The sequence below is a fragment of the Vulpes vulpes genome, chromosome 1 (assembly GCF_048418805.1).
Source record: "Vulpes vulpes isolate BD-2025 chromosome 1, VulVul3, whole genome shotgun sequence".
NCBI lineage: Eukaryota > Metazoa > Chordata > Mammalia > Carnivora > Canidae > Vulpes > Vulpes vulpes.
Window position 1 is genome coordinate 114,301,249 of NC_132780.1, and position 27,298 is coordinate 114,328,546.

General features: G+C 36.3%; 1 pseudogene; it reads left to right on the plus strand.

Moving 5' to 3' along the window:
• The first annotated feature begins 2,027 nt into the window (after positions 1 to 2,027).
• Positions 2,028 to 27,123, plus strand: LOC140594150 (OX-2 membrane glycoprotein-like; annotated as a pseudogene).
• The last annotated feature ends 175 nt before the right edge of the window (positions 27,124 to 27,298 follow it).

Genomic DNA, 27,298 nt, shown 5'->3' on the forward strand with positions numbered 1-27,298 from the left:
CCACATTGGGCTCCCTGTATGGAGCCTGCTTCTCCCTCTGCCTGTGTCTCTGCCTGCCTCTCTCTCTCTCTCTCTCTCATGAATAAATAAATAAAATCTTTAAAAAAAGAAAGAAAAATATAGATTATATTAAATGTAAATGATCTATAAAAACCAATTAAAGGATTGAGATTGGTAGAATGGGTTAAAAAACAAAAAAACATCATCCAGCTATATGCTGTCTACAAAAGACTCACTTCAATTATAGAAATATAAGTAGGTTGGAATAAAATTATGAAAAAAGATATACCATGCAAAGTAATTAAGAGGAAGCAGGATTGGCTATATTAAATGCTTCAGAATAGACAAAACAAAAACAAAAACCCTTACCAGAGACAGAAAGGGAAAGCACACAAATGTAAAATGGTCAATATACTAAAAAGACATAAAAATCTGAATGTTTATTGACCAAACAACAGTGCTGTCAAGTATCTGAAGCAAAACTGATAGAACTGAAAGGAGAAACAAACAAATCCACAATTATTGTTGGAGACTCTCAAAAATTGATAGAACTACTATACAGAAAATCAGCAAGTACATAGAAGAATTCAACAACACCATTAACCAACCATTAGGATCTAGTTAATATTTATAGAACATACCACCTTACAACAGCAAAATACATGGGTTTTTTTAAGAACCTATGGAATATATACCAAGATGAACCATATCCTGAACCATAAACAAAGAGACAATCTATTCCTTGACCACATAGAATCAAACAAAAATCATTAATAGAAAAATAACAGAACCCCCAAAACACAGAAAACATCTTTAAAAAAAACCTTAATGATCCACAAGTCAAAAAGGAAGTCTCAGGGTGCCTGTGGTGGGTCGCTTGGTGAAGCATCCAACTCTTGATTTTGGCTCAGGCCAGGATCTCAGGGTCCTGGGATGCAGCCCCATGTTTGGCTCCACACTCAGCAGAGAGTCCGCTTGAGGATTTCTCTCCCTCTCCTTCTATCCCGCCTCCCCACTGCTCACATGCTCTCTTTTTGTCTCTCCCAAGTAAATAAATAAATGTTTAAAAAAAGGAAGTCTCAAGGGAAATTAAAAATACATTGAACTGAATGAAACCAGCAATAACAGAAGTGCAGGATGAAAAAAATCCTTACTTTCAAATGTTCATTGTTAAACTGTGCTGTGAACTGGTAGTGAATGAGCACTGCTTTTCTACAATCCTAGCAAGAGGAAGACATTCTGGGGAATCTTGTATGAGTTTGTGTACATAAAATGCCCATAGGCAAATAAGTGGCTAAGAGGGAATTTAAAGGAGAAAAACACAAACCACGACCACTAAGCAAGGAGTGCCTTCCCTCTATTTAAAGTACTTTGCAGAAGAGAAGTTTGTAGAAAGATGAAAGTAATCTGGGCCTGTTTTTATAAAAGTACATAAAAAGCATTTAATTTGAAACTAATGACTTTATAGAAAACTTACTTTTTAAATTTCTGACTCCAGTTTGAGAAGATGATCATGGGGAGTTAGATGCCGAAAGGATTGATTTTTAAAAATGTAGCATACCTCCATGGAAAGCAGTCTTTTCACTTGACTTCACTCATTATGAGTAAACTAGTTCGAATTTTATTATGTACATAAATAACAAGACATAAAAAGACTGGGAAAAGTTAATAACACTCTCAAAAAAAGAGCTACCTAAATTATCTTGCAAGTTTTAAGTTTTCAGAGCCTGTGTATGAATCTGTGACAGCTACAGAACAGCAGGCATATGTGTTGAAGAAAATTATACACATAGACCTGAGATTCCAGCAGAATTGGAGTCTAATTTACAACAGAACTGAAAGGTAGCCTTCCTTCCAACAAGGAAATCCAATGTTCCAAGATTAGGAGAGGGGTTTTTTTTTGCATGTGTTTTTTTGTTTAATATTAGGAAAGTTTCAACCAACAGTCCACACAAGTGGTTAATTAGTAACAGAGATTAGTGAAAATTTAAAAGATCAAATGCAATTTTAGAACTCAGGTTAGAGTTCTCTAACAAGTTAGAGAATCAAACACTCCATGTGTTAGTGAAGATTTTATCATCAAATTTCATGGGCTTTCTGCTCCATTTCATTCTTCAGCTCCTCATGTTTCCCATTTGGGTACAAGATTCAGGTAACTTTTCACTTTTTCTTGCAAATGCTTTGTGGCTGGAAATCAATGATGAATAAATACCAGGATGTGGTCTTTTCACTTTTATAGAGTTACAGGAGCAGAGCATTATGTTTGAGCTTGCATGTTAGTCATGTATGTATCCGAGTTGTTGGCAACTAGAAAACAGTTAAATTGAGCATATTTGAAACAATGACTTAGTAAACAGAGAATGAAAGAAAAGTAGTAAGCTTTGCTTCTGAAATGAGCCTCAGGAGCTCACATCAGAGAGACCACAAACCTGCTGAAAGCAAATGGGCTCTTTGCAAGTTAGTTTAGTTAATTAGTTTTGAAGTATTTCTTGCAGCCATTTGCCTTTTAAGTTTGAATTTGTCCTGTTTTGGTAACTAAGAGATTTTTCATCTTTACGTTATTAAATCTGTTCATCATTTCCTTCATGGATTTGCTTATCATTACAAACTAAGGTACTCCTGTGACATTAAGGATTTAATAAATATTCAAGTCCTGATATTTTCTAGTCATTTAGAATTATTTGACTAAAGATATTAGTCTAAAATCTGTTGGGTTCATAGTAAGGGCAGTCATTAATGATGTGTAGGTATTTAGTTGAGAAAATAAATCATGATTACTTTTAGGGAAGGATTTTTTTCTGAAAGAAGTATCATGTGAAATTCAATTAGATAATTCAATCAAAAGTTGACTGGAAGTGACATATGCTAAGGACCAAAGTATCATACAGAATAGTTGCATTGCCCTAAAAATCCTCTGTGTCTCATCTATTCAACCTTTCTCCCTACTCCAAACCCCTGGTTACCACTGATCTTTTTACTGTCTCTACAGTTTTATCTTTTCCAAAATAGCATGGCATGCTCTTGGAATCACACAGTGTATAGCCTTCTTAGTTCAATTTCTTTCACTTAGCAATATGCATGTAAGGTTTATTCATGGTGTGTGTGTGTGTATGTGTGTGTGTGTATGTGTGTGTGTGTGTGTGTGTAGTTTAAGAGCTCTTTTCTCTTTATGACTGAATAATATTGTGTTGTATATCACTCATTGATAGAAGTTATCTTGGTTGCCTTCTGTTTTTGATAATTAAGATTAGGCTGCTATAAACATTTACATGTACGTTTTTATGGGATATAAGTTTTCAAATCAGTTGGGCGAATACCTAAGAGCACAATTGCTGGATCCCATGATAAGAGTACATTTAGTTTTGTAAGAAACTGCCATACTGTCTTGCAAAGTGGCTGAACCATTTTGCATTTCAATCAGTGATGAATGAGAGTTTCTGGTGCTCCACATCCTTACCAGCATTTAGTATTGGGTTTTTTTCTTCCCATTCTAATAGGTGTGCAGTGGAATCTCATTATTGTTTGAATTTCCAATTTTCTAATAGCAAGAGATTTCACACGTCTTTTCATATGCTTATTTGCCATTTATGTATCTTCTTTGGTGAGGTGTCCATTCAGATTTTTTTGCCTATTTTTAAATTAGGTTGCTTTTTTCTTTCTTTTTCTCTTTCTATTTCTTTCTTTCTTTCTTTCTTTCTTTCTTTCTTCTTTCTTTCTTTCTTTCTTTCTTTCTTTCTTTCTTTCTTCTTTCTTTCTGTATATTTTATATACAAGCCTTCTATGGCTTGAATCTTTATGTCCCCTCAAAATTCATATGTTGAAATTTTAACCCTCCAATATTATGATATAAGTAAGTGGGGCTTTGGAAAGTAAATCATGAGGGTGAACCCTCATGAATGGGATTAGATTATAAAAAAAAATCCACAGAATTTCCTAGTTCCTAACACCATGTGAGGACACAATGAGAGTTCTATGATCTAGAAAAGAACCCTTCCCAACCATGCTGGCACCCTGATCTTGGACTTCCAGCCTCAGAACTATGAGAAACAAATTTCTGTTATATATGAACTACCAAGTCTGTGGCGTTAGATTGTAGCAGCCTGAATGGACTAGGACAAAGTCCTTTATCAGATATGTGTTTTACAAATACTTTCTTGCAGTCTATGGCTTGTCTTTATACTCTCTTTACATTGTCTTTCATAAAGCAAAAGTCTTTGATTATAATAAAATCCAACTTATCAAATTTTTTTCATTCATGGATCATACTTCTGGTATTATATCTAATAACTCATTACCAAAGCCAAGGTCACCTAGATTTTGTCCTATGTTTTCTTCTAAGATTTATAGTTTTTCATTTTTTTTATAATCCATGCTGAGTTAGTTTTTGTTATTTAGGAGCTATATTCATTTTTTTAATCATATAGCTATTGTAGTGGGTTGTATAGTGTGCTTTCCCCCTTCTTGCTATCTGAAATTTCAGAATGTGATCTTATTTGGAAATCAGGTCTTTGCAGGTAAAACTAACGTAAAGATGAAATCACCCCGGCTTAGTTTAAAGAATCCAAAACACCTTGATTTAGGACTTCTGACCTCTAGATCTGTGAGAAAATAAATCCTATTGTTTCAAGCCATGAAGTTTGTGGTAATTTGTTATGATTGCCCTAGGAAAATAATCACACACTCAGTTGTCCCAGCAGCATCATTTGTCAAAAAGACTACCTTTTCTCCATTAAATGTATTTGTATCTTTGTTAAAGATCAGCTGACCATATGTGTGTGGATCCATATCTGGACCCCCTATTCTGTTCCATTGACCTATTTGTCCAGTATTTTGCCAATTCCACACTGTATTGATGACTTTACTGTAATTCCATAATAAATTTTGAAGTTAAGTAGAGTCATTCCTTCAACTCTGTTCTCCTTCCATGTTATGTTGACTATTCTGAGCTTTTACTTCTCTATACGAACTTTAGAATCAGTTTGTCAGTATCTATAAATAACTTGCTAAGATTTTAATTGGGATTGCATTGAATCTACAAATAAAGTTGGGAAGGATGATATCTTGACAATAGTGAGTTTTCCTATCCATGAACATGGAATATTTCTTATTTATTTAATTCTTCCTTGATTTTTTCATCAGAGTTTTATAACTTCCTTCATACACACCTTATAAGTATCGTTAGATTTATACTTAAGTATTTCATTTGGGGACTGTCTATTATGTAAATTGTATTGTTTTTAACTTCAAATTTCATTGGTTCATTGCTGATACATAGGAAAGTGGTTGACTTTTGTATAAGCACCTTGTAATCCTACAGCCTTACTTCTAGAAGTTTCTTTTGCTGATTCTTTCTGATTTTCTACATAGATAATCATATCATCTGTGAACAAAGACAGTTTTATGCTTTCCTTTCTAATCTGCATATTTTTTATTTCATTTTCTTGCCTTATTACATTAGGAAGAGATTTGTGTTAGTATGATGTTTAAAAGAGTGATGAGAAGGGACATCCTTGCCTTATTCCTGATCTTCAGTGGGAAAGTTTTGAATTTTGCACTATTTGAGTATGATGCTAGTTATAAGTTTGTGTAGATATTCTTTATCAGGTAAAGGAAGTTCCCCTCTATTCCTAGTTTACTAAGAATTTTGTTATGGTGGTGGATTTTATCAAATACTTTTTTTGAATATTGTTAAGATCATCAAATATGTTCTATTTTAGTCTGTTGATGTGATAATTTAATAACGTAATTACATTAGTTGATTTTCTTTTCTTTTTTTAAAAAAAATATTTTATTTAATCATTCATGAGAGCACACAGAGAGAGGTAGAGACATAGGCAGAGGAAGAAACAGGGTCCCTGTGGGGAACCCGATGTGGGAGTCAATTCCAGGACCCAGAGATCCCAACCTGAGCCAAAGGCAGATGGATGGCTCAACCACTGAACCATCCAGGTGTCCCACATTAGTTGATTTTCAAATGTTGAACCAGCTTTGGGGTAAATTTCACTTGACCATGTAATATATGTATATATACATATATATATATATATTTAAGATTTATTTATTTATTCATGAGACACACAGAGAGAGAGGGAGAGACAGAGGCAGAGGGAGAAGCAGGCACCCTCTGGGGAGTCTGATGTGGCACTTGATCCCGGGACCCTAGCATCATGACCTGAGCCAAAGGCAAATATTCAACCACTGAGCCACACAGATGTCCTAGACATATTTTTTAAATACGTTTTTTAAATTAAAATTTTTTTAGGATTTTTGCATCTATGTTCATTAGAGATATTGGTCTATAGTTTTCTTTTCTTGTAATGTCTTTAGCATATTCTTTTTATTCTTTTTCAAGTTTCCATATTTATGCTTACATTATCCATATGTTCTTGCATGTGTCAACTTTTCCATCAGAGACTTTACTGTATTAATCATAGCTGATTTTAATTTCCTGTCTGATAATTTCAAAATCTGTAATATATTTGAGTCTGGCTTAGGTGCTTCCTTTGTCTCTTCAGACTGTTTTTATTCTTGGCTTTTAGCATGCCTTATAATTTTTTTGTTGAAATCCAGATATGATATATCAGATAATAAGAACCAAGGTAAGTAGAGCTTAAGCTTGGGTTTTATGTTAATCTGGCAAGAAGTTGGGTTGTGTTTACTGTTTACTGTAGGCCTAGGTATCAAGGATTTCAAATTCCTGTAGTTTCTTTGTTTTGGTCTCCTCTGTTGATTTTGAATTTCCCTAAGAACTCCAGTTAATAAAAGTTTGAGCCCTGCAACCATTTCAGCTGTAAGCCACTGTTATTATGTTTGAGCTCTATTGATGTGGTGATGAAAAGTTGGAGAGGGAAGTATTTTAAAATCTTATGTTTATATTTCACTCTTTTGGTGGGCCTATGACCCTTGGCTGTGACCCTCACATGTTTCTTACTTTTTTCTCCTCCTTCTCCACCTTAGATAAGACAGGGAAGCTAAAGGGAACCAGAGTAAGGTCTTTGTCCTTCTACCTATGTAATAAGGATCTGGTAAGGCCTTTTCCCTGGAGAGTAGGTCTTTTTATGGAAAATGGCCTGAGTTTATTTCACTATGATGTTTCCCTTCTTTTGCCAAAGATATGAGGTGATTGTTCTCAGTTCTTCACTATGAGAATCTGGAGGTGTTCATGCTGGTGAAACCTATGGAATTTTAGGTCCTCTCTAAGACTAGAGCCCTGAGGAGTTTGTCACCCTCAAGCGAATTCATACTCAGCCTCCAGAAATGCATCAAAATTACCATTACTGTGTTTGTTAATTTATGTTTCAATTTTTGTACTCAATGAATATTTATTGATTAGGTAGTATATGACAGAGACACTTTTAGAAACTACTTATCAATGATGTAGAATATAGGAAAGCTCATTTTCTATTAGGGAAGAGACACAAATAAATTGATAATTATAAAACAGAGAGATAAGAGTTAGGATAGGGGTAAGTCCAGGGTAGTATGAAAGTACATTTCTCTTAATTTGTACTGGGTTTTATTTTCAGATTCTAGGCACAGAATAAAATACAAAAATAATGAGACAGCTGTATTTGGAGAAAATGTAACCATCTTCTGCAATTTAACAACTTCAGCAGATGTTGTGCAAGTTACTTGGCAGAAGATTCAAGGTTCTTTGCCACAAAATATCGCCACATATAGCAGTATATATGGAGAAAAAGATTCTCCCACCATACAGAGATCGGCTGCATTGTGAGGTCATCGAATCCAATTCCTCATTCATAACTATCTGTGAAGTAACATTTGAAGATGAAGCCTGCTACAAATGTCTATTTAATGTGTTCCCGCATGGCAGCCATGTTGGACAAATCTGCCTTAACATTATAGGTATATAAATGTTTTATGTACAGTCAAAATCGTGGTGATATGGTCTTTAAAAGTTAAGGTCCAGAGAAAGAATATTAGAGAAAGAAATATAGTAATAGAGGTCTCCCATGGCAGGTCTTTTGTTAGACAGAAGGAAAAAAAAAGGAAGCCAGTGATAGTTACATAGCTTTTCTGTCTTCACACAATGAAGGGCCAGGTATAACATTTGGGTCTTCTGACCTCTCATCTAACTTTTTATACCACACTGATTTTATTCTGGTGAATAAATTTTGTGAATGGCATCAGAATTTTCACTGGGAAAGAGAGGAAAAGAAAAGGAGAATAGAGGGACACCTGGGGGGCTCAGTGGTTGAGCATCTGCCTTCAGTTCAGGGTGTGATCCCAGAGTCCCAGCATGGAGTCCAGCATGGCTCCCAGTAGGGAGCCTGCTTCTCCCTCTGCCTCTCTCTCTCTGTGGCTCTCATGAATAAATAAATAAAACATTTTTTAAAAAAGAAAAAGAGAGTAGAGAAAATGAAAGAGAAAAGACTTAGAGGATAAGAATTTCCTAACAAATTAACAAAATGTTGAAGGAATAGTGATAGTGTCATAGTGTCCCCTCATTATATTGCAGAAAATGTAAAGTATTGGATGTTTATATAAGCTAATTTTAAGGTTGGATGAAAGTAGAAATATGAATAATTTCTCTTAAGTTGGAGGATAGTAGGCATGAGAGATGGAATTGTGAAGTTTTGAAAAATGTGAGAAGAAGTATCTGAAATGGACATGTTTCAACATTTTGTCATCATATAAATATTTGAGGGAGTCTATCTCTCAGAAATCTAGTATGGTATATTTTTATATTTAATTTTGTGTCTCCTTTTTTGTCCCAGCTGTATCTGAATTAAAATCTGAACTCCAGTCCAGTCTTGACTCTGAAGATTTTCTTACATTTATTTACTCAGCTGTGGGAAAACCTGTTCCTCAAATATCTCTTTTCCCATCACAAGTCTTAATCAATCCACCAGAAGAATACTTTGCTCAGAACCCAAATGGCACGGTGACTATCACTAAAATGTACAATATCTCCTTGGAGACTCTGAGGTCCCTAGGTCTCCAACATCTGACTGTGCGCATGGATCATCCTCTAAGGAATGAAGAGAAGATTGTTTCTTTGTCAGTTAAACAAAAAGGTAAGTAGAAGTAATAGTCAACAAGGGGAAATGCTTTAAAAATTCATTTCAGAAGTATTTTTGTACTCATCTATTTTTAGAAATGTTAAGTCATCCTGATGCACATGCTTGGTTAAAAGAATCGAGTAATGAAAACTTTGTCTGATTCAGTTCTGCCTCCAAAGGTAACTGTTCTTAAATGGCAAATTTTTAATTGATCTCCCTTACCTGGTTTCCACTGAATTTCTGCCATGGTCAGTGAAGACCACGTTCACTTACATCTCCTTTAACTTTTCCTCTTCCCAATATAGTTCTTTTCTTCCCAATATAGTTCTTTTGCTGATTACTTCTACAACCTTCAGCAGTGCAGTAAAACTAATTTTGTGACATTCACCATAAAAAGGCTCTCTTAGTTGCTCATTTTTCCTTGCCTATCAATTGTCACTTGATACAAGCTCTGTCAATTGTACACTCTGTTTCAAAGCCATAGTTAAACAAGGTATGATTTAATTTAATTCATTTCATTTTATTTCATTATTTCTTTTGAAAAGGTATATGCCAGTTTTATGGCTGGTCCTTTGAAAGGAATGTGTCTCCCCTTCACCCTGGATGTTTTTAAAATTTTATCCTAGTATTTGTTTTACATTAGTTTTATTATTAGTGTTTTGGTGTCACATTCTTTGTGTACTTATCTTGTTTGCATTTCCCTAAGCTTTTTGAGTCTGTGGGTTAATGTCTTTCATCACTTTTGGAAAATGTGTGAACTCAGGAAAATGATGAGGATAACATTTCTCCATAATTTGTTACAATCATCCAAGAGCCAAAAAGCATCACTAGCCATGGATGATATTGAGTCATAAAGTTTGAATGAATGAAGGAGATATCACATCTTTTGGAAGTTTAACAGTTTTTCTGCATAACATTTTATGGGTCTATTGGAATAAATAGCCTAGTACACAGTCCGGATGCGATAAACATAACCTCATTTAAACCTAGGACATATCATTAATCTCTTAACTAAACAATCTGTGAACTAACCTAAATAAAGCACAAAAAAATGACCAGCACAAAATGAAACTGCTATAAAGCATAATACACTTGGGCCAACATAAATTATCCTTGCATCATTTTCAGCCAACCCAGGTTAGCACAACCTGGTTCAAGCAGAGTCAACTCTGCTGCAGAATTAGAAGAGTGAGCAGTTTCCCTAGTGATTTTGGTAGTCAGGCAAACAGGCCACAGAATCTATCCTATGGTCTTACAATGTTGTTTCATGTGATTGATAATTTGCTTGTTACACAACTTTGATTTAATTACCTATCCACCCTTAGAACTTGTAAAATACTCCTCCATTGTCTTTGATCATTGTTATTGCTGAGAAGTCAAATGTCGATCCAATAATTGTAATAGTAAATATTACTGTATTTTCTCTTAGATAATGTAGTATCTTCTCTTTATCCTTAGAGTTCTGAAACTTCCTAGTGCTATTTTTAGGGTATTTTATTTTTAATACTTCAATGCAGTTGGCATTTGGTGAGTTCCCTTGGTTTGGAAACTCAAATCCTTCAATTTGAATATTTTCTCATTTCCTTAAGAATTTTCCACCTGCTCACTTAACTTACTCTTTTTTATAAACCTCAGTTAAGGGGGGTGGGGCAAGATGGCGTAAGAGTAGGGGTCCTCAACTCACCTGGTCCACCAACTTACTGAGATAACTTTTAAAATACACAAATTCGACCTGAGATTTAAAGAAAGAACAGCCGGAATGCTATAGAGAGAAGGGTTTTCGCTTCTAGCAAGAATTCTCTAGGGTGAAATTTACTTAGGTCGTGGTTGATATTCTTGACTCAACCTGCTCATACAGCCACTCTGCACTGAGATAAATGACTAGAATGAAGAATTCACCACAAAAGAAACAAGCAGAAATAGTACTCTCTGCCACAGAGTTATATATATACGTTCTCTGCCACACGTATATATACGTTCCTAATGTGGGAGCTACCAAGTATATCAATCAATTAATAACCAAAGTAAAGAGATATGCAGGAGGCATATCTCCATATTAGTCTCCACTAATAGTAGGAGACTTCAACACGGCACTTTCTGCAAATGATAGATTTTCTAAGCACAACATCAACAAAGAAACAAGGACTTTAAATGATACACTGGACCAGATGGATCTCACAGATATTTACAGAACTTTCCATCCAAACGCAACTGAATACACATTCTTCTCAAGTGCACATGGAACTTTCTCCAGAATAGACAACATACTGGGTCACAAATCAGGTCTCAACCAATACCAAACGATTGGGATTGTCCCCTGCATATTCTCAGGCCACAATGCTTTGAAACTAGAACTCAATCACAAGAAGAAATTTGGAAGAAACTCAAACATGTGGAGGTTAAAGAGCATCCTACTAAAAGATGAATGGGTCAACCAGAAAATTAGAGAAGAATTAAAAAGATTCATGGAAACTAATGAAAAGGAAGATACAACCGTTCAAAATCTTTGGGATACAGGAAAGGCAGTCCTAAGAGGAAAATACATCGCAATACAAGCATCCCTCAAAAAATTGGAAAAAACTCAAATACACAAGCTAACCTCACACCTAAAGGAACTGGAGAAAGAATACCAAATAAAACCTACACCAAGCAGAAGAAGAAAGATAATAAAGATCCGAGCAGAACTCAATGAAACAGAGACCATAACTGTAGAACACATCAACTGAAACAGGAATTGGTTCTTTGAAAGAATTAATAAGATAGATAAACCATTAGCAAGCCTTATTAAAAAGAAAAAAATTCAAATTAATAAAATCATGAATGAAAGAGGAGAGATAAACAATATCAGGGAAATACAAACGATTTAAAAATATATTATGAGCAGCTATTCACCAATAAATTAGGCAATCTAGAAGAAATGGATGCATTTCTGGAAAATCACAAATTGCCAAAACTGGAACAGGAAGAAATAGAAAACCTGAACAGATTGCTAGAACTCACACAGCAATTCGGCAATGTGGCAGGATACAAAATCAGTGCCCAGAAGTCAGTGGCATTTCTATACACTAACAATGAGACTGAAGAAAGAGAAATTAAGGAGTCAATCCCATTTACAATTGCACCCAAAAGCATAAATTACCTAGGAATAAACCTAACCAAAGCGGTAAAGGATCTATACCCTAAAAACTACAGAACACTTCTGAAAGAAATTGAGGAAGACGCAAAGAGATGGAAAAATATTCCATGTTTATGGAATGAAAGAATTAATATTGTGAAAATGTCTATGCTACACAGGGCAATTTACACATTCAATGCAATCCCTATCAACATACCATGGACTTTCTTCAGAGAGTTGGAACAAATCATCTTAAGATTTGTGTCAAATCAGAAAAGACCCTGAATAGCCAGGGGAATATTGAAAAAGAAAGCCAGAGCTGGGAGGCATCACAATGGTGGATTTCAAGTTGTAGTACAAAGCTGTGGTCATCAAGACAGTGTGGTACTCGCACAAAAACAGACACATAGATCCATGGAACAGAATAGAGAATCCAAAAATGGGCCCTCAACTCTATGGTCAATTAATATTCGATAAAGCAGGAAAGACTATTCACTGGAAAAGGACAGTCTCTTCAATAAATGGTGCTGGGAAAATCGGACAGCCACGTGCAGAAGAATGAAACTAGACCATTCTCTTACACCAGACACAAAGATAAACTCAAAATGGATGAAAGATCTAAATGTGAGACATGAACCCATCAAAATCCTAGAGGGGTGATCATCCCGTGTGGTTCAGTGGTTTAGCACTGCCCTCGGCCCAGGATGTGATCCTGGAGTCCTGGGATTGAGTCCCGCATTGGGCTCCCTGCATGGAAGCCTGTTGCTCCCTCTGCCTATGTCTGTTCCTCTCTCTGTGTGTTCATGAATAAATAAATAAAATCTTTTAAAAAGTCCTAGAGGAGAACACAGGCAACACCCTTTTTGAACTCAGCCACAGCAACTTCTTGCAAGATACATCTATAAAGGCAAGGGAAACAAAAGTAAAAATGAACTATTGGAACTTAATCAGGATAAAAAGCTTCTGTGCAGAAAAAAAAAAAAAAAACACAGTCAACAAAACTAAAAGACAACCTACAGAATGGGAGAAGATATTTTTGTACATGACATATCAGATAAAGGGCTAGTATCCAAGATCTATAAAGAACTTATTAAACTCAACAGCAAAGAAACATAACAATCCAATCATGAAATGGGCAATAGACATGAACAGAAATTTCACCAAAGAAAATATACACGTGTCCAACAAGCACATGAGAAAATGCTCTGCATCACTTGCCATCACGGAAATACAAATCAAAACCACAATGAGATACCACCTCACACCAGTGAGGAAACAACAGGAAACCACAAATGTTGGAGAGGATGTGGAGAAAGGGGAACCCTCTTGCACTGTTGGTGGGAATGTGAACTGGTGCAGCCACTCTGGAAAACTGTGGAGGTTCCTCAAAGAGTTAAAAATAGACCTGCCCTACGACCCAGCAATTGCACTGCTGGGGATTTACCACAAAGATACAGACTCAATGAAACACCGAGACACCTGCACCCCGATGTTTATAGCAGCAATGTCCACAATAGCCAAGCTGTGGAAGGAGCCTCGGTGTCCATCGAAAGATGAATGGATAAAGAAGATGTGGTTTATGTATACAATGGAATATTACTCAGCAATTAGAAACGACAAATACCTACCATTTGCTTCGACGTGGATGGAACTGGAAGGTATTATGCTGAGTGAAGTAGTCAATCGGAGGACAAACATTATATGGTTTCACTCATATGGGGAATATAAAAAATAGTGAAAGGGATTATAGGGGAAAAAGAGAAAATGAGTGGGAAAAACCAGAGAGGGAGACAAAACATGAGAGTCCTAACTCTGAGAAACGAAGGAAGGGTACTGGAAGGGGAGGTGGGCAGGGGGATGGGGTGACTGGATCATAGGCACTGAGGAGGGCACTTGACAGGATGAGCACTGGGTGTTATACTGTATGTTGGCAAATTGCACTCCACTAAAAAATATACATAAAAATATATAAACCTCAATTAAGTGGGCATTAATACATTTCAATTGAATTTTATTTTCTTCTTTTAAGAAATATACCTCTTTTTTCATAATATCAGAGAGATTTTTAAAAAGTTATCTTTAACTGCTTTCATTCAATTTTTCCTTCTTTTGACAATCAGGTTTATAATTTTGAACTGCTTTTACAATTTAAGATTAATTTTACAAATTAAAGTTCATTTAAATTTTTTCATGCCCTGTTTTTCCTACTTTAAAAAAAGCAATTATCTTGTCAAATCTATCTGAGAATAATAATTTAGAAGTAGTTGTAATTGGGATGCCTTGGTGGCTCAGCAGTTGAGCGTCTGCCTTTAGCTCAGGGTGTGATCCTGGGGTCTGGGATCGAGTCCTGCAACAGGCTCCTTGCAGGGAGCCTGCTTCTCCCTCTTCCTGTGTCTCTGCCATTCTCTCTCTCTCTCTCTCTCTGTGTGTGTGTGTGTGTCTCTCATTAATAAATTTAAAAAAATAAAAAAAAAATAGAAGTGTTGTAATTATCTTCTGTTTCTTTAATTATCTCCTATCCCCCCCCTCCCCGCCAACTCACTACCACCTGATTGATTGATTGATTGATTGATTGATTGTTTTAAGTAGGCTCCATGCCCAACAGGGGCTTGAACTCACAACCCTGAGATTAAGAGTCACATGCTATACTGACTGAGCCAGCCAGGTGCTCCCCACCATTTTAATTTTATGTTTCTTTTACTTAGTCTTTCTCACTTTGATTTCATGCTTTATTCAAAGCCTAGTGAGCCCTGACTGGAGAATTACAGAATATTATTTGGTTTATTGCATTTTGTAAAGAAAGATTTTTGATTGTAGAAAGCAGGCAGCTGTTACCCAGGAGACTCCAAAAGCCAGAATGTAGAGGACTGTACTTTGGGCTTCTGACCTCCTACTCTAGTTATTTCCAGTATATTTGTTAAATTCCTTAACTGCCCCTTTCTTCTCTCTCTCTCTCTTTTTCTTGGCTGAGGGGTAAGCACACCTGGCTCTCCAGCATTGTGACTTCAGATATGGAAATGGGTGCTTTTGACTGTAAGTTTCATTCTCACATTCACCCCTCCTTCTTTTGTCATCTGAGTTCTAATGCTCTCCAGGTTCTGCAGAGCTGTCCCTGCAGGTGTAGGCCTCTTTGTGCATACATGAAACCTGCAGCTTCTCTCATCCTACACCTTCATAAGCCATTCCTCTATCCACTTTACATCTTTTGTAAATTTGTTTAAATCTCTTGCCAGTAAAGATCACTTTTCTGTTTGCTGTTTTTCACTTAATCATTTTACTTTTGTTACTATCATTTTAATGAAGTCTTAGAAAGGAGTAGAGGTAAATATGCCTGTGTTTCTTGAAAGTGAAATTAATCAGCTTCTTTTTCCTGGAAAAATTCCCCAAATCATGAGATTGGAACATGCCCATTGTATCTCCCATCAGTCTATTGGCTGAATTATTATGGTTAATTTCACTTCTTATTGAGCTACAAATGTCTATAAAGAAGTAACTTATCAATTTAGAAGATAATTCTTCCTTGCTTAGCTTTGCAACAAATATTATGGATATAGATTCCTGATTCTACTGAAATATTTTTTATTTTTTAAGATTTTATTTACTTATTCATGAGAGACACAGAAAGAGAGGCAGAGACATAGGCAGAAGGAGATGCCCTGCAGGGAGCCTGATGTGAGACTTGATCCCAGGACCCTGGGATCACTACCTGGGCCAGAGGCAGAAGGTCAACCACTGAACCACCCAGGCGCCCCACTACTGAAATCTTCTAAACAGCCTTAATTCCCATGCTTTATTATTGACTTAGGGGCTCTGTTCACATTTTAGGCCCATTCAGCCTCCTTAGCCCATTTTGAATAAGCTATGTAATATCCCACTGAAAAAGAACATAGTTAAAATTAAAAACTGCAACAAGGTGTTATCTGAACAGTCAAAAATAAATAGCACAAAGTTTCTCACATGGATTTCCCTAATAGCATCAGGAAAGAAATAATTGCTAGCAAGAATTTCTCTTCAGTGGTAATGAAAAATTCAAAGCTGCGAATTAAAAAGAGGTAGGCTGTTACAATGAGCAGAAAAATAACCTCAATCAGATAGAGGACCCCAAAGTCTACCACAAGCAGACCTAAGAATATAAAATGCACAATAATTCATGCTATTTAATATAAGTGCAAATTTCTTTAAGGTCCATTCACAAAGTGTAGTGGTTCACTTTTATGTTATACCTAAGAACCAGCATCGATGATCACCATGACCTTTGGTTAAACTTATGTTGCAATGAAAAATGTAAATTATATTCGGAAGATTATGCAGAAAGAAGTGGATTTGTAATACAGTTTAGGAACACTGTGGTCAAAATACCTGCTATACAGTGTTGACATATTATGTTTCTTTCCATAAGACTGCAGGCTCTAGAACCAGACAGAACTGAATTTGCTTCCCAATTTTGCCACTTAATCACTATGTATCTTTGGGCAATTTTCTTAAAATCAGCCTTTGTTTTCCCTAATCATACTCACTTAGCTGATACAAATAACCCTTATAAGATGCTTTTCACATTGCTTACCACATTAATCTTAAATACTCATTTATCATTACCAATTTATTTTGAGTTTTTTGCAGATTCTTTGAAAATTCCATTTTAGTAATCGAGTAATATTTCATCATGACTACATTACATTTTTCTTAAACATTATCTTGCATTGAATATTTGAGTGGTTATATCTTTGTATCTTTTTATTTTTTTATATCTTTTTTTCTTATTTTTGAGTGTGGTAAAATGGTATTAAATATTACCTGTCTTCAATTTGAATATGCATTTGTACATTCTTTTATAAAACTGACTATGGCAAATAATCTCATAGTATCAATTTGAAAGTCAACAAAGCAATGGCAAATCAAAAGAGCATTGCAGGAACACCTGGATGGCTCAGTGGCTGAGTGTCTGCCTTTGGCCCGGGGCATGATCCCAGGATCCAGGATTGAGTCCCACATCGGGCTCCTGCGTGGAGTCTGTTTCTCCCTCTGCCTGTGTCTCTGCCTCTCTCTCTCAGTCTATGTCTCTCATGAATAAATAAATAAATAAAATCTTAAAAAAAAAAACAAGAACCAAAACAAAAGAGCATTGCAGATTTAAAGTACCAAAATGACAGTCCAATGTATGGAAATGAAGTATAGTCACAAAGAACATGTTTCTAGTTTGTGTCTTTCAGGTACTTCTGGTTCGTATATTTGGTTGTGGATAGTTGGTACATTCATCATTTTGCTATGTATTTTGTTTATCATTTTCCATCTTGTTCAGAGAAAGAAAAAGTAAGTTGTATTACTATCTGTCTATGATAGGGAAGGTGGGTCAAATAGGGTTAGTTTTAAATATAAGAAAAGAAATTTCAAGGGCTTTGGCAAAATTCATCATGGAAAGGATGATGATGGAAAACTCTTTTCTGTGTACTTAGTAATTTTTGCAGTCAAGGGTTTCTCTTTGTTCAAATGATACCCTACTTGGGCTATTAGTAATTTATACTTATGGCAAATTGAGCTTAAGATTCTTTTTTTAGAACAGATTTTGAAGAAGAGAGCATATGGACTTCAGATGACTGGTGGGAGGTGATCCGCTGGGTGGTAAAAAAGCCTGAGATTGGAAGCTTGAGATAAATCAACCTCACAAAACCACAGTAAGATGAAAGAGGTCATACTTTATAGGACTAATATAGTAAAATACCTCTTTATTTGATAAATACTTCTTGAGTGCCTATATATTGCTCCTCATAATTCTCAGTGAGGGCAACAGAGACGCAACTAAAACAGACAAGTTTTAGAAGCTTATGCTTCAGTAGGGAGAGGTAATCAATGAAAAGTTAAAAGGGAACAAGAGAACACTGGGTGGTGATATGCACTATTTATTTAGAAAATAATAGAAAATTTACAAAACAGATTTAGAAAATAAGGCAGAGTGATCTAATTGAAAGGGGCTACGGGACTAGTTTATATTGAATGGTCTCTCTGAGGAGTTGACATTTTAAATTGGAATCTGAAGTTCTCAACGAAGAGTATTCCAGACAAAAAAGGAAGAGTTATTATAGGTCCTGGGGTGGGAATGAGCTTGATGTGTCCCAAGACAAAATGAAGTCAGTGTACATAGAGCAATGATTAAAAAATAGAGATGGGGTTTAGAATGGCTAAGGCCCTCGGACCTTGAAAGGCATGTGCAGTACTAATCCATCGAAGTATTTAAACCAAGGAGGTGTAAAGACCTAATTTACACTTTTTTTTTTTTTATTTACACTTTAAAAAGATCTCTCTCACTGGAATGTGAACAAAGTTTCTTAGAATTCAAGAATGAATGAAAGGAGCGTTTTAAAGAGGTGATTGCCATAGTCAAGATGGGAAACATTAGTGGCCTGGACTAGGGTGGTAGCAGTGGGAATTGAGGGATTAGGGATAGGTTTAAGATGACAAGATTTGCACTGGATACATGTGGATAAAGGGGATAAGAGGGAAATTATCTTGGTGATTCTAAACATTTTGGCATAGATTAAAGAAACCTTTTATAAATGGGGAAAATTAGAACAAATTTTGAGGGAAGATCAAGCGTTCTATTTTGAACATGTTAATTTTTAAATGCCTATTTGACATCCAAGAGAATATGTCAATTATATTTGAATCTGGAATGTATAGAGCAGAGGAGACCAGAGGTACAAATTTGAGAGTGCAGTGGATATGTTCTTCAACAAGACAAATCATAAATTATGACTTTCACTATTATAGGGTAGAAATAACCTGCAAGTTCTGTTAGTGGAGTATTTTTATGCTGAAGTAAGCATTGAAAAGATATTTTGATCAATCTCTAAAGAGATCTGAATCTCCCAATTTTTTATTCATAGCATACTTTTAAAATCTACTGCCATTAGGGGGAGTGTTTGGTCTATCTTCATTTTATGGATCTGTCAATGTCTTCATACCTGTAGGTCAGAGAATGCTCTTGAAACTACACCTCAGCTGAGACAGCCTGCAGAGCAATCCTTAATGAGACACTCTGTTTCTGTACACTTGTAATTGGCAGGTATGTGACTTTTGCTTGCATTGCACATACTTCAAATTTAAGACTAAACCTTCCATGTTAAATTATCCATTTGGTAGCAGCAATTACCATTTTAAAAATAAATGGAAACAAGGATTTGCTTATGTAATTCAGTTTCATGAACTAGTGGGTTCAAGTGAAGTTGTATTAATATTAATGACTTTGAATGTTTCTATTCATTCCCTAATCCAGGACGCCTCCTGAATTGGGTTATTTTTGTTTGTTTGTTTTCTGAGTATTAGTATGAGCATGTCTTCATATATTTCTTAGCCATTCGGGCTTCCCCTTTGTGGGGTTCCTGTCTATATCTTCATGTAATTTCTGATTGGTTGTCTGTATTTACAGAAATTCTTTATAGTCTAGATTTTTAAAAAGATTTTATTTATTTATTCATGAGAGACAGAGAGAGAGGTTCAGCAATAGAGGGAGAAGCAGGCTCCCTGTAGGGAGCCTGATGTGGACTTGATTCCAGAACCCTGGGATCATGCCCTGAGCCAAAGGCAGGTGCTCAACCACTTAGCCACGGAGGTGCCCCTATATTCTAGATTCTTTATGTAGTACTAGATAGTGATTCCTCCTCCCCATTTGGCACCACTCTATTAAATTTCTCAGTTATATCATCAAAAGAACAGAAATCTTTAATGCAAAAAAAAAAAAAAGAAGGAAAGAAATCTTTAATGCTTTAATGTTGTTAAACCCATCCATTTTTCACCTAACAGTTTGAGTTTGGGGACCTTTTTAAGAAGTCATCATCCATGTAAGTTCACAAAAATATAATAATATCTATTAGCTTCATATTTTTCTATTTCATATTTAGGTCTTTTAACCTTTGAACATAATGTAGGAATGACATATATTGTCCATTTCATCATACAAAGAGCCAGATTTCCTAACATCGGCTACTATACAATCTGTCCTTTCCTTATTGATGAGCTCTGTTTTCAGCTCTGTCAAGGAGAGTTTTGTCCCACTATTTAATTTTTTATTTATTCATGATTGTTTATAGTTTTTATTGTTATGTCTTTTGTTATGTTAAAATGTGGTAGGGAGAGATCACCTTTTGTGTTTTTTAAAGGTGTATCTATTCAGGGACTCACACACATGCACATACACACCATGAAATAAGTTTATGCTTTTAAAAAAAATACAGCTGGAATTTTAATTCATCTTACATTGAATTAATAGGTTAATTTAATTTAGAGAGCATTGATATCTTTACAGTGTAGTTTATTTATTCAAAAATTTTAAAATTTTGTCTCAGTAGGTTTTGTGTACTTTCTGTTAAATTAATTCCTTGGTACTTTTACTTTGTTCACTATAATGAATGGGATTTTATTTTTTAATGAAATTTTCTAGGTTGTTATTAGTGGTTTAGGAACAGTTCTGGATTTTTTAGGTTAACCTATATTTGGAAACCTTGCCAAACTCTTTATTAATTCAAAGTTTTTCTGTTTATCTAAAAGTTTTCCATGTAGACAATCATCTCTTGTACACTCAGTGACATTTTTGCTTCTTTCTTTCTAATCCTTAAATGTCTTGTTTATATTCAATAGCACCAATTACCTTTGTCTTGCTTTTCTGAAATGAAAGACTGTGTTTAAAATTTCACTAAATATAGTATTTTGTGTGGTATTTGGCTATTAAGCATATTGTCGAGTTTAGAAAATGTTTTAATATTTCTATTTTCTATCATTTATCATATACAGACTGTTGAACTTAAGAAGTAATATTTTTCTATCTGTTAAGATAGCCATATGAAGTTTCCATAGTAGTCCATTAATATGATAAACTACATTGACAGATATCTAGTGTTAAACCATTCTGGGACTATTTTCTTGCTTATATTTTAAATAAAACAGGATAATAATTTTCATTTCTTTGAATTATCTTTCCCCAGCTCTGAAATAAAATTTTCAAATTAAGGTTTTGAAATTGACACTAGCCTTAGAGAAATTACTTAATCGTTTAGTAGTTCTCCATTTAGGAACATATATATAAGATGGGTATTTCTATTCCTTCACAATTTTCTGGGTCTGGAGGGTTTTTGTCAGGGGAATTCTTTGATTTCAGCTTAGTTCCTTTCAACATTACAGGCTTATTAAATTACGAATTTTTATGCCAATTGCTATTTTTTCCCTAATTTTAAACAATTTTATTTTATTGTAGTAAGAACATTTAGTATAAGATCTACCCTCCTAACAAAAATTTTAAGCAAGCAATATAGTACTGTTGATTATAGGTACAGGGTGGTACAGCAGATCTCTAGAACTTATTCACATTGCTTAACTTCTGCCTATTGGTTAGTAGCTCCCCATTTCTCCCTCTCCTCAGTCCCTGGAGACCATTGCTTCACTCTTGGATTCTACGAAGTTGACTATTTTAGATATGCCATATAGGTGAAATCTTGAAACATTTGTCTTTCTGTGACTAGCTTATTTCACTTAGCATAATGCCCTTGAGCTTCATCTATATTGCCACCTATTACAGAATTGCCTTCTTCTTAAGGCTAAATAGTATTCTATTGTACGTATAGACCACATTTTCTTTATCCATTTGACATTTAGGTTGTTTCCACATCTTGGCTACTGTGCATAGTGCTGCAATGAACATGGAAGTACTAATATCTCTTTGATTTCAATTCTTTTCCATAAATATCCAGAAGTGGGATTGTGTCATATATAATTCTATTTTTATTTTTTAAAGAAATCTCCACACTGTTTTCCACAGTGGTCTTACCATTTTGCATCCCCCACCAATAGCAGACAAGAGTTCAAATTTCTCCACATCCTCATCAATATATGTTGTCTTTTGTTTCTTGTTTGTTTTGTTTTGTTTGTTTCTATTCTATTATTAACAAGTTTTTTTGAATCGGAGTATAGTTGACACACAATATTATATATTAGTTTCAGGTGTACAACGGGGTGATTTGACGGTTCTATATATTACATATATTTACCACAACAAATGTAGCTACCATCTATCATCATAAAGTTACCATATCCTTGACTATTCTCTATGCTTTTCTTTTCATCTTTGTGACTTAATTATTTTGTATCTTGAATTTTGTACTTCTTAATCCCCTTCACTTATTTTGCCCATTCCCCCACACCCTTCCCCTCGGGTACCATCACTTTGATCTCTGTATTTATGAATCTTTCCGGGTTTTGTTGGTTGGTTCGTTTGTTGGTTTGATTTGTTTTTTAGATTCCACATATAACTGAAATCATATGGTATTTGCCTTTCTCTGTCTGACTTATGTCACTTAGAATAATAACCTCTAGGTCCATCCATGTTGTGAATGGCAAGATTTCATTATTTTCTATGTTTTATGGCTGAGTAATATTCCATTACATATATGAATGGATAATAATATTCCATAAATATAACATATATGATAATAATATATAATATTCCGTATATACAAAATAATAATCGAGGCATCTGAGTGGCTCAGTTGTTAAGCATCTGCCTTCAACTCTGGTCAGGATCCGAGAGTTTTGAGATGGAACCTGCATCCAGCTCCCTGCTTAGCAAGGAGCCTGCTTCTCTCTCTCCCTCTGCTGTTCTCTTGCTTGCCCTCTCTGTCAAATAAATAAAATCTTAAAAAAAATTATAATGGATATATTCCATTACATATATGAGTGAATAAAGATGATGTGATTGACATATATGCATCAATATACATATCAATTAACAATACTAATTCACAGACACGCTAAAGTTAGCCAATGAACCTCCTTCATGGATAACCCAAGTGCTTTTCAAACTGCTGCTTCTGTGCTGGGTCTCAGACAGGGTGATAGAGTGTGCTGGCCCTTTAAGAGTCTCAATTTCCTATATCCCTCTGGCTCTCCCAAAATTAAGCCCTACAGATTTTCAAAGCTCCTGGAGTTATGCCCTGCTGATTTTTTTTTTAAGATTTTATTTATTTATTCATGAGATACACAGATAGAGAGGCGGAGACACAGACAGAGGGAGAAGCAGTCTCCCTGCAGGGAGCCCAAGAAGGGCTCAGATCCTCAGACCCTGGATTGCACCCAGAGCCAAAGGCAGAAGCTCAAGTTCTAAGCCACCCACGAGTCCCTGCCCTGCTGATTTTTAAAGTCAGATGTTATTGTTGCCAGATTGCAGGGTTCTTGTCTCATGGAGTTGAACAATGAATCTCATGGACACCAAAGTGTGAAGTGAAGTGAAAGTTTATTAAGTGAAGATGAGAGCAGAAAAGAAAGGAAAAAGCTCTCTAGAGTGGGAGGGGATCTGAATGGTTTGCCATGGAGGGCTGTTAGTGGCAATCTTTTGTTGAAAACTGGGAAGCTTGTGGCCTTGAGATTCCTGTACCGGTCTTGGTTTTCCCCTTATCTCTTGTTCTGCTCCATCTCAGCGTCTCCACCTGCTAGGATAGTTTTGGAGCCGGGTCAGCCTCCAGCCTCTCCTGCCTAGACATTAACCCCTTGCCTGCTCACAGGACAGAACCTGTGGGCAGAAGGAGCTGTTTTGGGATTGTGTGAAGTGACTGTATTGTTTTTAATTAGTGGGGGTTAGGGATAGCTCAAGTCTCCAAGGAATCTGGAAGCAAGGCTTTCAGGACCTTGAGGGGCCATCTCCTGGCAAGATAAGGTTACTTTTAAATATTAAACCACTAAGGCACCCATGAGTTCCCGGAGGAAGGTCACACTTCATATTTCAGGGATCTATCGGTGGGCTGCAAAGTATAGGGAGATTCTAATTTAAGCTACAATTCTTTTTTTTTTTTTTTTTAGATTTTATTTATTTTTTCATGAGAGACACACAGAGAGAGAAGCAGAGACATAGGCAGAGGGAGAAGCAGGCTCCATGCAGGGAGCCCAAGGTGGGACTCGATCCTGAGACTCTGGGATAACGCCCTGAGCCAAAGGCAGACGCTCAATCGCTGAGCCACCCAGGCGCCCCATGCTACAATTCTTTTGCCTTTGTTTCCCACATCATTATGAGGCTTCATCTTCCCTTCCCTGTATCATAGCCCGGGGTGCCTGATTTGAGGCTTGGTCTTCTTGCTCCTCGGGGAGGACTCCCCACCTGTGATATCCCTTCTGCCTGTCAGGTCCCCCATGCTGGAAGTTTGGCTCCTGGCTGCATCTCTGCCCTTCCTACCCTTTTCAATGGGACTTCAGTTTATGTCTTTAGCTGTGAAAAATCTCTTCCACCAGAGGTCAAGTTATCTTTTATCACTAGCACTGATTAAGGTAAAGACATACTTGGGAACATGCCCTAAATGAAATGAAAGCTACTTTTTGAAACTACTCATTAGGCCAGGTGATGTGGCTGTAAGTGAAAGAAGTACATACGGAGGCTCAGGACAATGAACCATCTGCAAGGGCTGAGGGGCCACAAGCACTTCCGGCTTGAGTCAAAACCTTTAAGATTATGGAAATGAATCCTGAGAACAACCACAAGTCGTTGGCTACCTGGCAGGTACTTGCCCGTGGATCTGAGTAATCTTTCCTGTTCCATTGCTCGAATTCATACAAATATGATACAGTCTTAGATTCATTAATAATAGTGAGAAACCAATATTTGCATGCCTGTGATGCATTTTTAGGCCCTTGAAGGGTTCCTGAAAAGATCCGCCCATTCTGTAGGCTGCCCTTTCAGTCTGTTGTTTCCTTTGCCTTGCAGTAGCTTTTTAGCTTGATATAGTTCCATTTGTCTGTTTGTGCTTTTGTTGTCTGTACTTTTTGTTGTTATAGCCATGAAATCACTGTCAAGACTAACCTCGTGAAACTTCTTTTCAGTGTGTTCTTCTAGGAGTTTTATAGTTTCCGGTTTAATGTTTAAGTCTTTAATCTATTTTGAGTTAATTTTTCTGGTGTTGTAAAGGACGGGTCCAATACCATGCTTTTGAATGTGGATATCTTGGTTTCCCCAAGATCATTTATTCAAGGGATGATGCTACCTCCATTATATATTCTTGGCACCCTTGTAAAAATCAGTTGACCACATATGGGTGGATTTATTTATGAGCCCTCTAGTCTATTCCATAGGTCCATAGGTCTGTCATTATGCCAGTTCTGCACCATTTTGATTACTGTAGCTTTGTACTATATTCTGAAATCACGAAGTATGATGCCTCCAGCTTCATTATTCTTTTTCAAGATTGATTTAACTATTCATGGTTTTTTTGTGTTCCATGGGAATTATATAGAATTGTAGGTTTTTTTTTTTTTTTTATTTCTGTCAAAAATGCTACGGGAACTTGGATAGGCATTGCATAAAAAAAATCCAACTCTATTCCTTAAGGAGCTAGGAAAAGAAGAAAAAAACTGATCTCAAAGTTAGCAGAAGGAAGTGACAAAGATTTGAGCAGTAACAACAAATGAATTAGGGAAAGGACAAGTAGGAAGGCCTGGGTGGCTCAGCGGTTGAGCACCTGCCTTTGGCTCAGGTCATGATCCTGGGGTTCGGGGATCGAGTCCCACATCGGGCTCCCTGCTTGGAGTCCGCTTCTCCCTCTGCCTGTGTCTCTGCCTCTCTCTCTTTCTCTGTGTGTGTGTCTCTCAGGAATAGATAAAACCTTTAAAAAAAAAAGTAGGATAGTGGGCAGAGCCAGGGGTGAGTGGTGGGTGGTGGTGGTGGTAGTGACAGGTTCTGGAGAGCTGGTAATGTGCAGCTTTTAATGTGCTTCTGGCTATGTAAGTATGTTTACTCAATGACACTTCTAGCTGTATACTTGTGATGTTTGCATGCTCCTCTACAAATGATACATTTGATTAAAAAATTAAATATACTCATGTAGCAATGTTTATAAAAGATGAAGTGGAAGTTATTTTTCTTCAATATGAAAATTAACGTATTGCGTCTTGCACCTGGCGATGTCTTATGACAGTTAATGTCACTTTGATCCCCCTTCCTTTGTGTCTCTCTTCATTTTTGAAGTTTTTAGAATTTTCTCCTTGATTTTCTTAATTTGATCTTCTTAATGTCACTATACTACGTCTGTAAATCGATTTATGTTTATGTATCCTGTTGGGCAATCTGTAAGTCATTTAATCTTTGATTAAATCTTCCTGATTACTTGTGTAGTCATGTGGATGACATTTTGGAACATAGGTGAGGTCCAGAGCCGATGACCAAGAAAAATTGTTTGGCAATCTTTGGTGCAAAATGGTGGTTTTATTAAAGTCTGGTGACAGGACCCGTGGGCAGGAAGAGCTGCTGCCTCCGGGGGTTGGGATTGTGGGGTTGGGACTGTGAGGGGTGGCTGATTATATACCCGCTGAGTTGGGGGAGGTAAAGAGAAGGGAGATTTCAAAAGGATTCTCACATGCTAAGGAGAACCTACAAGATACTGGAGGCCTTGACATTGTCAAGTTAAAGATTGTTTTTCTCCCTAGCAAGGCATTAAGACAACTAGAAGCTTCCTGAGGAATGTCACACATATCCCATCCTGGGTGCAGGTCGTTTGTGGGCTATCAGCTGTACTTTGTCCTCAGCTAGCCCTGTTTCCCCATCAAGGTTTCTGTCTGGGAAGATCCAATCATTACACCATAATTTACAGCCCTCAGATTTATGGCCCCAGGGATGCCTAATTTAAAGCTCTTCCCCATCACCTTGTCCAAAGGTGGTGGTAGAAAAACAGAAGGACTTCAGGAGATGAACAATTCATATATCTGTTTCTCTCTTTTTTCCCCCTCTCTCTAAGAGCCAAAAACTCTGGAACTTGTTAAAATAAGAAGAATCGTCTTCCTCAATGCAAGTGGAAGGAAACCCTTCCCAGCAAGGAAAAAATTCAAACCAAACCAGTCACCGTGAAATAAGAGATGGTTACAGAACCGATTGCTTGAGTACAAGAGTTGATTCTGGATAAGAATAAACGTACATTTGGGTTTTTGTTTTTGTTTTTTTTTTTTTGCAAGCGTCTATTGGTTAAATTCGGCCTCAAAAGTTTTTTTATTTTCGTAGGTGACATGTGGAGAAACTGAATAACATTTCTCAAAAGTCTCCATTTCTTACACGCCCGTGCGGAGTTGGATAAACTTGTGGACAAGAGAGAATATGCGTGTTGACGCGCTACTCTCCGGCCCAGCTCAGGAACTCAGGGAGCAG